Below are 11,724 nucleotides of genomic sequence, written 5' to 3'. Positions count from 1 at the left end.
AACTGAGGAAGGATTTTGTTTATTATATCCTCATTCCTGCCACAGTCAGCCAGTAAGACTTCCAATTATCATCCAATACACTGATAATAAGTCAGCAGATCGACAGTGGGTTCCAGAGAAATGCCTGCAGTTGGGTCCACACTGGCTGTAACTTCTGCGTAACTTAATTCTAAACCTGATTTAAGCTACATTTCCTTTTAAATATGAACAAAAGAAGATTCAGACACTCATACTGTCAATGAGAGTAAAATTGGTAGAGTAATTTTGGAGAACAATTGTACCACAGCTGTTAGAATTTCAAATGATCTTATTATATAACCTAGTAATTATATTTCTCCCCTGGAAAACATGCAAGTGAATAAGATCATAATAAAGGTAAGAAAGCATGCAGAAGGTGGGTTACTGTGATGTTTATAATACTGAAAAATTGGAAACAAACTAAGTGCCCATCAACTGGGAATGGTAGAATAAATTTATATATTCGTACTTAGGAATATTTATCTCATGCAGCAGTTGAAATGTTGAAATGAAAGTAGCCACTATGTACTAAGATGGCTAGATTTCTAAGGCATATTAAGTTTTTTTTAAAAGTACAAATAATACATCCTACTGTAAGCCAATTTGCTTAAAACATTTAACACACACATGCACACACACAAAAAAAACCTTGAACACTTGCGAAGAACACAACACCAGACATGTAAATCAAAAGGACGATGTGCAGACAGATACACACTAATCTATCAACATGTTTAACTTGGGTTTGAGGGCAGAAGAAGAGCAAGAGGGGGAAGAATTGAAGGTATTGGGAGATTATAGTCTTGCTTTGTATAATGTTTTTTGTGAGGAGAAAATATTCATGTACACCTTGTATAATTAAAAGTTAAAAACTTTTAAAAGGAAAAAAAATAACCTCCTTCTACCTCTGCAAGAGAAGAAGGGCTATTAGATGGAGCTGCTGGGAAACAGCAACTCTTGGAATTTATGAGATGATCTGGGGCAGGACTGTATCTTTATATGGGCAGAGAGACATGGTTTGATTAACGCCATTGTGCATACTCCCATTGCAAAAATATCAGTCCTTCACTTCAAGAATTCTTCATTAGGAAGAGATGCCATGTACATCGTATGAAGTTAGACTAGATAACCTTTAGTTTTTCATTCTTAGAATATAGCGCAACCATCCAATACATAATAGCAATAGTCACAATCTAGCAAGCATTAGTATGTGCCCAGCACTGTAGTAAGTGCTTTATATGCAGTCTCTTGGTCAGTTGTCACAAGCCTGCAGGTGTGTGTAGTTAGCTCTATTCTACAAATGAGAAAAACAAGTTCAGAATAACTAGTGAGCTGAGCTATGAAGCCAAGCCTGTCCCATTTCAAAGTCCACTCTGTCGCTCACTATGCTACATTGTCTGAGAAACTAGGGGACTCTGCCCACTAGAGATGTTTTGAGGGTTTTGTGCTTAACAAAGAGATTGTTGGCCCTTTCTAAAATGCTTCCCAGAGTTCCAACTTCGCTCCGCTGCTTATTGGGTACCATGGGACAGTTTCTTCTTGTCTAATAAAATGAAGTTGCCTCTGTAGAATATTTTCCTGGATATGGCATTCTTCAAATTCTCTCCCAGGAGCTGTGTGATAACGAAATTTCTTTGTCATTTGAAAGAGGTTGGTGGAAAAGGAAAATGAGCCCCAGGTGCGGCAGATCTGAATGGTGTAGCAGAGGAAATGCTGTCCCATGAACACAAGCAGCTGGGTGTCTGGATGCATCATAAAATTTTATTGTGAAATGCACAGATGATAAGCCCAGCTGCAAAGCATCAGGAGTGTTGATCATAATCTCCTAAAGCATTCTGGGTGTGCTCCCCTTTGACACTATTTTTGTGAGATGAAGATGTCAAATAACCTCAAGGTACAGCCCTGCTGGGAAGCATGCCATGTGCTTCCCTCTCTGAAGGTCATCGTACCATTTGTCATGATGGACTAGACCCACAGTGGGAAGAAGGAATAAACAGTAAGTATTAACATGAGAAGGTGCCATGACCTGGAGTTTAGTGTATCTTTGCTGGTCACATTCAGCAGTAATCAACCCACCAGGAGGCTATTCTACTGACCACACTTTGCCATTGAATGGGATCATCAAACTCTATGACTACGTGTGTGTGTGTGTGTGTGTGTGTGTGTGTTTATGTTTCAGAGACTGAGACAACCTCCAGGTTAAAGATAGTTTTACTCTCTCCTCTCTCTCTCTGTCTACACCCACCCCACACAACTGGGCTCTTATAAGAAGTTCTATCCTTGGTAACAATTCCTCTTTTTTGGTAAAGCTTTGCCTTTTCCCCTAAAGACCATGACATTCTTAATCAAGGTTCCTCTTCTGAAATACACAACACAGAGCAGAAACAGTAGCTTTGAGTGACTACTTTCTCTCTTTCAAGAAAAGTACCTAATTAGAACTATTAGCAGTATTTAGTACTATTCTCCACGCATAGGAAAGAAATTGCACCATTGCATACAATGTATGCCCTACACATCAGGGCTTAGTTGTCTCACTGAACCCTAATTGAGAAAGGCTAATGAAGGCCTCAAGATTTGTACAGCTGTAGAATTAGGTCATGAAATCTCACAACAGAAAAGCCTCTGACTACTTTTCCAGTTCAACACCACCTTCTTTGCCATGAATTCCCAGCATTACCCTGAAAAATAAGCAACTAACTTCTACCTGAACAACTTAGCCATCAAAGACAGCCAACACCATTAAGGAGAGCCCTGGCCACTAGAAGTTTTTCCTCTGAATGTGGTAGAGAGAGGCCAGATGGTGAGAGTCCTTAGAGACTGGGTCAAGACATCTGGACTGCATCTTGTAGGTAGTAGGAACCCATCAGTCCCCCAGTTCTCTGCAAGGCCATCACAGACCCACGCAAGTTCTCTGATTCTGCCTGATATTATTTCAGGAAGAAGCAACCACAGACCTGCTGAGAAGCTTAGAAAGCCAATGCAGTGCCAGCAGGTAGACACTATCAACAGATAATGCCATTCATCTCACACAGATCTACTTGGCAGGATAGACAGTGCCTTGAGGAATGTTATCACTGCCTGCAACCTACCAAGATTTCCTGGTACCTCCTTGGATATCTTGAAAATACCCCATCATAGTGTCTTATCTTGTTTTCTCACATCAAGCCTGAGCTGAGGTTTCAGGTGCCATGTTGCAGCTAGAAGGGAGATTTATGGTCTTGTTATCAGCTTCAGACAGCAAGAGGCTGTGGTCACATGGGGGAGGAAACAATAGCCCAGCAGGGAAGGTCACAAGCAGGGCCGCCGGTCAGCACCTGGAATCACCTGTGCCTACACAGTCCCTGCTGCGGGGTGGACTGGACTGTGTGTTGGAAATAGAATTGTCCTGCTGGTCCTGGGAAAACAGCCCCAACCACTCAAGTGCTACGAGTACAATCACTTACCAGCTCAGGGGGTTGTCACTTGTGGCTAAATCCACTGTCACATATTTCAAAGGTGTTAAATCACTCCAGTAACGTATAAAATGGGAAACCTGTCAAAGCTGTCTGGCACTAAGGAGGTCATAATAAATGGAGAGGGAATAATAGGACCCCTTTGGGGCTTACTCATGCCTATGTTCAAACCATAGAAGGGACATCTTGTTGACTTGTCCAACCATATGACAGACCGTATGCCACCCACCCTCCAAGGACAAAAATAAGATTGTACAAGACAACTTCTATTTGTCAGACATGGGGAGGAGGGAGTAAAAATATGTATTATTTTAGCAACCACAAATTTTCTCCATCTCAGTCAACCACTGACCATTGTGTGACCTCCTCCATCTTATTTCTAATAAATACTCTGCAACTAAATATAGTATATCTATCTTTCCTATAGGTGTTTTAGAGTACATATTCTCCTTGTGTCGTTATCTGCCTTGTATAATAAGCTCCTAAAAGTCAGCCCCCGTGTATGACATTTAATTAGTATCATACAAAATATAGTACCAAGAACAAAACGCATAATGCCCTCGCTTCTCCATCCCTAACTCTGTCCTTATGTTGCTGTAGTATGAACACACAGACCCTGCCACCTTCCCCATTGATGCTATGAGTAGGAAACACTAGGAGAGAGTCTCTCCTATTCTTCTCTCTCACCCATAGCTCTCTCCCAGCCTTCTGGCATAGACAAAAACGGTGAGAGCACACTTCAGTTGACTTTAAAGAAATCCCAACCCTAGGCAACAGGGAAAACTGTCTATTTATTATTGCCCTCTGATCAGGATGCCAGCAGAGCGGTTAGATTTGCCAAAATACTTTTTTTTTTCCATTAGGCTCTAGGGTAAAGTCACCACTTATTCCCCCTGGTTTGCCACACAGTTATCCCGGTCTGCTGAGTCAGGACCCGGGCTGAACTTGAGCTGGCAACCCTGAAGGAAATGGCTCCAGTATGCCCAGGAGCAGCTGTCTATTTCAGAGCCCTGCTCAAAGCACAGGCTCTCGAGAGACTCTTCTCTGGTTTATCCTGAGTAATTGAGCGGGGACTGGACTCCAACCAACAAATATTTAGCGAGTGCCTATTACACGGAGAGCATGACGTGAAGGAGCCATGTCAGTGTGTTTAATTCAGTGAAGATTTACTGTGGAGCTTTTATTAGTGAGAGGTGAAGTATAATGGCTCAAGAATGAGCTCTGAGCCTTTCTGCCTCGTTCACATCCTGGGTCAACACCCCTTTGGATGTTACAAAGTTAAGTGGGTTAATACATCCAAGATGGTTAAAAACTGTGCCCGACCCAAAGTAAACACTCAATACATATTGGTCAGTATTGTGATTACACAGTGGGTTCTTGGCTAGGCCCTGGGGATGCAATGGTCAATAAGTTATCCTCCAGCCCACTAGGAAAATGCAATCTATGGAAGAGAAGACTGAAGCAGAGCATTTCAACACAGCAGTATTTCTCAATCAGTCTGCCATGACACACTGATATATGTCTTGCACTTCAAAGGCACACTGTCCCATTGTGAACAATGGACAGTAGGAATGTTTGCTACACTGAACATAAGTACTCCAACAGCTATGTTCATCAGCTAAATCATTGAGCTGAATAGAGAGACAGTATTGTATAAAGAAGGAAGAGTATCAAGTTTGCACCAAAGAAAAATCACATATTACTAGAAAATGTCATATAAGAAAACGTTACTAGGCCACAAATAATTCTGTTTAAACAGCAAGAATACTCAAGGGTACTTTTTGTCTGTTATTGACAGAACACCCAACTATAAGGGATAAAATATAAGAACATTTATTATCTTCCATAGCAAAATGTCTTGAGGAAGGCAATTCCAATATTGGTTCAGCAGCTCAATTATGTCCTTAAATGCCTGGTTCATTCCATCTTTTCCATTTTTAACCCTAAGCACATTGACTTAGTCCTTAAGCATCTATCTTCATGGATGTAGAATGGCTGCCATAGTCCCAGGTAAACATGGTAACGTTTAGCAAAGAATGTGCCATGAGTCTCTTTTTCAGAGTCACATTTCCCTAAAGTATCATTTGCCAATATTGAGCCATATGGCCACATCCTAGTTTCAAGGCAGCCTGGCAAAACAAGTGTCTGGCATTTTTAGGAGATGGGAGATGAGTTGCACCAGGAAAGTGTATAACCAAGAATGTCTGCATATTGAGTAAGTAAAGTATCCAGAAATTGTGGATGCTTATTCAAACACTGTTTTTGTTGTACTATAGTAGTAATTGTAGAGTAATTATTACTAGCTCATCAAATATGGTTTTAAAACATGCAGTCCCCTCAAGTGCACAGCCAAATATTCCAGTATTCCAAAGTGTACCACATACACAGAAAGACTGAGCACTAGCTCGACACTGTAGTAAATGTTACTCATGCAAACAAAATGCTGTCAAGGCAACTGAAGAATCAGCTAGGAGATCATCTATATTCATATACTCATTTATTTAATAATTAATTTTTGAATATCTGCTGTATATATTACGTCATTTTACATTAGTGAATAAGACAAGGTCCCTGCCCTTATAGAATTTAAATGTTGTGGGTGTGACCACATGGCTTTCAGTTCCCAAGACCCAATGAGTTTTATTCATCCTATGCTCTGTGTCGCTTCTGCCAGTACCTGTGTTGTTAGACTCTGCGACTTGGCAATTATCTCTACTGTATGTAAATATTCTTATACTATACTTATAAAAGTGGATCTTGTTTCCATAAGGTCTGAAAACTTTGGAGAATTTAAAAAAACACGACTTTCAATTATTTCATGCACTCTTAAAATGGTGAATAATGTACAGGTCATTCAGCTTACTTACAGTGGCAATGTGTCAGGGTAGAAAAAGTAGACTGGTGCACTCATTCCAGTTTTGTTACTCACTAGCCACATAGTCTTGGACAAGTCACTTTCTGAGCCTCAGTTTTGTCATCTAAAAATGGTCATGACAGCAAAATAAATATCAGCAGAATAAACAAACAATCCACAGAATGGGAAAAATATTTGAAAACTATGCATCTGACAAAGGACTAGCATACGGAATCTATAAGGAACTCAAACAATTCACCAATAAAAAACAAATAATCCCACTAAAAAGTTGGCAAAAACGTGAATAGACATTTCTCAAAAGAAGATATACAAGTGACCAAAAACATATGAAAAAATGCTCACATCACTAATCATCAGGGAAATGCAAATTAAAACCACAATGAGAAACCACATTACTCCTAATGACCAATGGTCATTAGTAAAAAGTCAAAAAACAATAGATGTTGGCATGGATATGGGGAAAAGGGAAAGTTTATACACTGCTGGTGGGAATGTGAATTACTACACTCTATGGAAAACAGTATGAAAATTCCTTAAAGAACTGAAAAGCAGATCTACCATTTGATCCAGCAATCCCACTACTGTGTATCTACCCAAAGGAAAAGAAGTGATTTTACAAAAAAGACACATGCACACGCATGTTTATAGCAGCACAATTCACAATTGCAAAGGTGTGGAACCAACCTAAGTGCCTATCTACTAATGAGTGGATAAAGAAAATGTGGTATATATACATCATGGAATACTACTCAGCCATTAAAAGGAACGAAATATCTTTTGCAGCAACTTGGATGGAGCTGGAGACCATTATTCTAAGTGAAGTAATCCAGGAGTGGAAAACCAAAAACCTTTTGCTCTCACTTATAAGTGGGATCTAAGCTATGAATACACAAAGGCATACAGTGATATGATGAACTTTAGAGAATCAGAAGTAGAAAGATTGGTTGGGGCTAGGAATAAAAAAACTATACATTAGGTACGATGAACACTAAGGTGAATGGTGCACCAAAATCTCAGAATTCACCACTATATAATTCATCCCTGTAACCAAAATCCACTTGTACCCCCAAAAACTATTAAAATAAAGCATTTTTGGAAGAATTCAAAAATAAAAAAATAAAAATGGGCATGATAGTAGTGCCTACATTGCTATCTAACACTGTGATAACTATGCTAAATCTTGTTACAAAGCTTAGACAAAAGTTGTGTACAATAGCTGGCCTGCTGTAGACACTCGGTAAATGAGAAGCTAGTAGTAGTCGTCACTGTTCTTTAACCTAGTCTCATTTGCCATTTGTCAAATAAAGCGAACCTTCAGCAGCAGGTGGCCAGGGAAGCCAATTAATGCCTGCAGATGGCACGATGATCTGCTAATTGCTTAAGGCTTCCAAAGTCTAAATTGGTGTGGTAGCTCAGCTGCCAAGGACATCGAGTCTTCCCCTCTCCCTCCCCCTCCCTATGCCCTGCTCCTGAGAATTCCGATGAAAACTCTGGCTCTCTGGAGACAGGTCAGCAATTTGCACTGTTAAAAATAAGCTATTTGGACCCTGACCTGACATATATGTGGAAACAGATGGCATCCAGTGCCATCTTGAATTTCTTTATGTCCACTGCCATTAAAAAAAATAATAAAATTTTTAAAAACTTTTGGGTATGTTGGCATTTTTCTCTTGATTCGGATCTTCAACTATCACCCAAATTCCCTGACCAAGCATAAGGTGAACAAAGGTCCTGAGAAGATGCAAGGATCCTCAAGAAAATGCCAAGCTTAATTATTTATTCAAATTGCAGAGCATGGTGTGTACTTGCTGCTGTTAATAAATTGCTTTTTAAACTGAACATTTCCAAATATATAAATATACACTTTTTTTAACCTAATAAATAATAAACTCGGTCTCCCAGCAACTCAAGAAACCATCTGCTTTTTGAGCTCTGTCTTCACAGATGTCCTTCCTGAGTTTTAAACCACGACCTCGGCCTGGGCTTCCTGCTAGGAAGGATGGGTAGTTTGCCACTTGTCAGGGAAGAGCCTCCACACATATTTTTTTATTGCCAGTCTAAAAACGTGGCACGTTACCTGTACATCAAAGCATCCATATGTCTCTGGCATATTCTCTCCTATGTGCTTACTATGGGGGGTTGATATAATTGAAAGTAGTGGAGAAATGGACAACGGAGGGAGGGGAAACAGATGGAGAGAAACAGTTCTCCTTCACAGGCTAAAAGGGCATGTGTCTGCGGTGCTGTGTCTTCTGAACTGAGAAAAGTAAGAGAAAGAATTTGGGGAAAGGCCAAACAAAGTGCAGCCCAGTGTGGTCCATTGTCATTCTAGCTGTTGTCATTCAAGGCCAGCATTGATAGGAAGAAGGGTCTTCAAAATTGATGATTTCATGTCAAACTTCAAAAACAAACTGCAGCTTTGCTGCTTTTGTTCTAGTCAGCTCAGACTGCCATAGAAAAATACCACAGATTGCATGGCTTAAGAAACAGAAATGTATTTCTCACAGTCCTGAAGGCTGGGGCATCCAAGATCCAGGTGCCAGCTGATTCAGTTCCTGGTGATGGCCCACTTCCTGGCTTGCAGTGTACTCACATGGCAGGGAGAGAGATGGGTAGAGACAGGGAGAGCACAGCTCTTCAGTATCTCTTTTTATAAGGACATTACTCCTATCAGATTGGGCCCTTATGACCTCTCTCAGCCTTAATTACTTTCTTAAAGACTCTTTGTCCCAATATAGTCACAATAGGGTTTAAAGCTTCAACCAGGAGTTCAGGGGAGAAACAACTCAATCCACAGCACTGGTAAAGAGCTCACTATATCTGAAGCCCCTTTCCATGCCCTGGGTAGAGTCATCCTTAGCATGTTTTGCATACCACAAGACATAGTGACCTGGGGTCTGTGGCTCACTAGAAGTCCTGAACTCAAGTTTTCACCTCCTCTGTGGTCACAGGCTTTGTAAGAGTTATTTATCAATATTTAGATTTATTATTTAAAAGGAATTGTCACTTTATCAACTAATTTCTCTGATAACATATGTTTCACAAATTAAGAGAGGTAGGAATATTTGAGTGGGAAGAGTTTGAGATATCTGCCCATCAGAGAATTATTAAAAATGAACATAAGGAGGAATTAAAATAGTAATGCAGGACAAAGATGAACTTTGAGTTGTATACTACTTTTTGGGAATCCCTCCATTACTAAAACAAACCCAACCTGCTCTTCATCAGTGATTTTATTCTTAGAGTTATTTTGTACAGCTCAATTTTTGTTTTTTCATTTAAAGAAAACTAGTGCTCCAAAGCCAAGGAGACGAAAAGGCTAGGGTTACATCTGCCTCTCAAAGTCCACATATATCCTATTCAATTCAGCCAATGTTTTCTAAGCAGCTACAACAGGCCAAAGATCATTCTAGGTACTGACAAAGCCGAGGCTTAGGGAGTTGATCATTTGCCACACTAAAAGGTCTTTCCTTCTCTCTACCCCAAACCCTGTGAGTCTTGAGGTTGTGCTTGGAAGCCGCACAGAACCAGACTAGTGCATCGAAATGACCATTACCCATCCTAAAACTGTGCAACTGCCTTGTATCCAGCACCATGGCATTCTCCACCGCCAGCCCATCAATGCCACACAGAATACTTTGGGGTTTATTTATTAGCTAGGGCAGTTTTTCACTGAGCTATCTACACTCAAGATTGTTGACCATGGAACCATACTTACAAGCCGGTTATCTGGAGCAGGAATAAGGCAAAGCTTACATGCCAGTAGAGGAGTCAATCAGGGAAATGATAGCAATGATGTCTCTAAAGAGCCCACCAGGTTCTCCACAATTCCTAGGTCACTCACTTCATTTTCCTTCTCTTTCTCTCCCTGCTTCCTCATCCCCTATATTCTCTTTTGCTTCTCACTTAACTATGCCTTAGAGGATTTGTGTGTCCCTCTCAGAGATTCAAAAAGCACACCAATGAGAAGTTCTTCAATAAAGAAACTTATCTATTCCACTATTTCCAAATGCATTTCTCTCCTGAGGCCATGCGTAGCCCTATGGGTAGTTTCCAAAGGTTGCTTACTTGTTTCCAAGAATTCAAGACACGTCACTAAACTGGCCTAATTATAGCTCTAAAGAACACAGTGTTTGCCTTCAATTCCCTCTTATCTCTTCCTGGGTACTGCTCCTCACTTTTGGCATCCACCATGCATCAACTCTACCCACATTCTACCCCTGGCTACCTTAGACTCTGGATAAAGAGGACCACCAGGTCCTGTGCTTTCTACCCAAAACCTGATGCTGTAGGACAGAATTTCCAACTGTGAGCTCTAAGGATTACTTATCTTCAAAAAATTATTAAGGAAAAAAGAGAGTTCATAGTTAAATAAGTTTGCATATTAGATCCTCTTCCTAGAGAATTTACTCATCACATCCCTTTATTAAAGGCTCTGAGAAGTCCTGTATTAGAAAAACTTATTAAACCTTAATTTCCTAAATGCATTTGACCACAGCCCTCTTTTTTAATAATACCTAATCATGGCAAAAAAAAAAAAAAAAAACAAACAAAAAAAAAAAAACTACTACTCTGCAGAATACATTTTGAGAAACTGCTGCAGAAGAGTTTTCTTTTCTGATCTTCTCCCCCATCAAATTTCCCTTATTGTATGTTTCATTCTGTCAGGATAAAGTTAGACAATTGAACTAATCATGACATGCTGAGCTAATAATAATAGCACACATCGATTGTCTGTTTGGTACTAGTTTCTGCTCTCAAAAATATGATGGAATAAAAGGCAGCAACGTCTTCATTTTACAGATGAAGAAACTGAGACTTAAAGAAGGTAAGGAACTGCCTTGAGTCTTACCCAAGCAGTAGGCATTCCGTTGGGATACAAGACCCCGATCTTCCAATGACTGTTTTAATACTAGCCATTCTGTAAATAAGGGGTTAATATACTCCCCTCCCCAGAGCTGTTTACATTTTAAAGTCAAAGAGAAAAAAATACTTTAATACCAGAAGAATGAAATGAATCCCCACTAATGGGAATCAGGGAAGACTTTCAAAAAGCCAGGGAGAGAGAATTTGGGGAAGTCAGTCTTCCTTTATGTCTTTCAGATCATAGTCCCCTCTCCTCATGAGTGCAAGGAAAGCTTTGCCTGCTTGGGCAAGGGAACTTCCCATCCTCCTCCAAGCCAAGGTTGTAAGGATATGCAAATAGCCACATATCTATATGTAGGCACAGCTATGGAATGGAGCTACATTAAAAATAACTTTGGATATGCTGATTTGTGGAGCCCACATGCATTGCCATCTATTAATAGCTCAGTTTGTGGTTTTATTTCAGTAGGTTTAAACGGAAACCTACTGTCCACCATAAATAAAATTTTTCTA

The sequence above is a fragment of the Mandrillus leucophaeus genome, unplaced genomic scaffold, assembly GCF_000951045.1.
Source record: "Mandrillus leucophaeus isolate KB7577 unplaced genomic scaffold, Mleu.le_1.0 Scaffold985, whole genome shotgun sequence".
NCBI lineage: Eukaryota > Metazoa > Chordata > Mammalia > Primates > Cercopithecidae > Mandrillus > Mandrillus leucophaeus.
The sequence above is the reverse complement of the archived record's forward strand: the minus strand, read 5'-3'. Positions refer to the sequence as shown.